Raw genomic sequence first — 2,396 nt, 5'->3', positions numbered from 1 at the left:
AGGAGGGCTTTGTGGATTGGTATCAGACATATGGGCTAATGTTGGACTTGTGGGCTTGGGCAGCACTGGGTTGGGATGTTTTCTTGAGGTGCACTTACCCTTTATATAAAACTCTCTCTTATACATATGAGTTTCTTTGGATTAGTTTCTCTAATGTACCCGGACTAACACACTTTCTTTCTTTTATTTTTCTTTTCTCTTATCTTTTTTCTCTTTCCTTTTCTTTCTTCAACCATATTGACAAGTGGGATATACTGAAGATAAAACACCTGTGTACATCGAAAGAATTCACCAGGAGAGTAATAAGAAAGCCCACAGACTGGGAAAATATCTTTAGCAATGACACATCAGACAAATGTCTTATTACTAAAATTTACAGGACTCACTAGCTTCCAATAAAAAAACCCACAAAAAACGAATTGCCCACTGAGGAGGCAGGCAAAGGACCTTAACAGAAATTTCATAAGGACAAAAATCTGAATGGCCAAAAAACATGAGAAAATGTTCCCCATCATTAGTCATAAGAGAAATGCAAATTAAAACAACTGTGAGATACCACCTAACATCCTGAAAGATAGCCCAACTCAAAAAATCAGAAAGTAACAGGTGTTGGAAGGGCTGTGATGAGATAAGAACTCTCATCCACTGCTGGTGGACCTGTAGGTATGTACAGCCACTATGGAAATCAATTCGGCAATATGTAAAACAAGTGGAAATCGAGTTACCATATGACCCAGTAGTCTCCCTAATGGGCATATACCCAGAAGAGGCAAGAAACAAATCTCGGACAGATATATGTGCTCCAATATTCATCGCGGCACAGTTCACAATCGCAAGGTGCTGGAAACTACCCTCATTTCTATCAATGGATGAATAGATTAAAAACTGTGATACATACATAAAATGGAGTATTATGCATCCCTACAAAGCGGTGATGAATGCATGAAGCACATTACTGTATGGGACGAACTGGAGGAAATTATGCTAAGCTAGGTAAACCAAGCACAAAAATACAAGTACAACATGAGTCCACTGAGGTAAGCTTAAAAATGCAAAGGGGGCATAGGGGAAACCTACTGAATACATACATTCCTGGGATGACGTCCAGGTAGTATGGCAGGGGCCAGACTTGATCCAAGGATACATATGGCACACAACTAAAAGGAGGGGAAAAGAAAAACAAAAAGACATGGGTAGTGGGGGAACAGGACACTAACCCACCAAAGGGGATGGTGTTGTTTATATCTCCACAGGAGAGGTAGAGAGGAACCAGACATCAACCTAGTGCGCCAAGGTGTGAATGCAACCTACCGACATGAAGCAGCGAACTAATAGAGAGGTCTGCAGGGTCGGCCCCTATCCCAACGATGTGGACCCCCGCCGCTCTCCAAGAATTCACTTCAGAGGACAGCACTGAAACTACAGTTAAGGGAGAGGGGCGTGTCTGATCAGAACAAACAGGAGCAAACGAAAAGGGAAGGAGAGAGAGTGGAACATATCCTCACCCACCAAGCCCCGAGGTTCAATATTTCTGCTCGTAGCAGCCAATGCAGAGAGGACCATAGTGCCAGCCCACCATAAGACAAGGCCCACTGGCCCACAGGGCTACAAGGGACAACACTGGAGGCACAGTGCAGGAATTGTGCCCAATCTGATCCCACCACACTAGGGTAAAACGCTAAGAGCATGCAACAGAGCAGCAAGGGGAGCAAAGCAATGAAGTCCCTGGGGAATCCCAAAAATAGACTGTGGGGTCAGGGCATTGAGCCCTATCAGAGTTGATCAGAAAACATTCCTAAAGGTCAACAAACAGACCTGGAACTAGTTATAGACCTTTTTTCTTTTTTGTCATTTGTGTTTTTTTGTTTTGTTTTGCTCTGTCTTGTTTTTGTGCTTATTTTTGTCTCTGCATTTCTATCTAGATAAGATAGGAAGGATAGACAATCTGGAGAAGAAAACAACAGACTCATAGTCGGAGGGAGAAAGGAAGTGGATGTTAATAAACCTAGGGACAAGGGAACAACAAGTGATCTAAATTTGATGGTGAGGAGGGTATAGCAAGCCTAGTAGGGTTTGATCAAGGGCAATTACTGAAACCTGAATGAAAGCCAAACATTATAGTGGGACAAGAGGAAAGTAAAAGGAAATAGAGGAAAGAACTAGGAGGCTAAGGACACTTATAGAGGTCTAAATACAGACATGTGTATATGTAAATATATTTATATGCAATGATAGGGAAATAGATCTATATACATATATTTGTATTTTAAGTATTAAGGTAGCAGACAGACATTGGAGCTCAAAACACAGGGAATCTAGGACAGATAAACCCCTCAGGAACAATAATGAGATTATTGATACCAGGAGGGTAAGGAGAAGGTGGGGGGAGAAAGGGG

The sequence above is a fragment of the Echinops telfairi genome, unplaced genomic scaffold (assembly GCF_000313985.2).
Source record: "Echinops telfairi isolate 266 unplaced genomic scaffold, ASM31398v2 ScPeMD7_60;HRSCAF=208, whole genome shotgun sequence".
Lineage (NCBI taxonomy): Eukaryota > Metazoa > Chordata > Mammalia > Afrosoricida > Tenrecidae > Echinops > Echinops telfairi.
The sequence above is the reverse complement of the archived record's forward strand: the minus strand, read 5'-3'. Positions refer to the sequence as shown.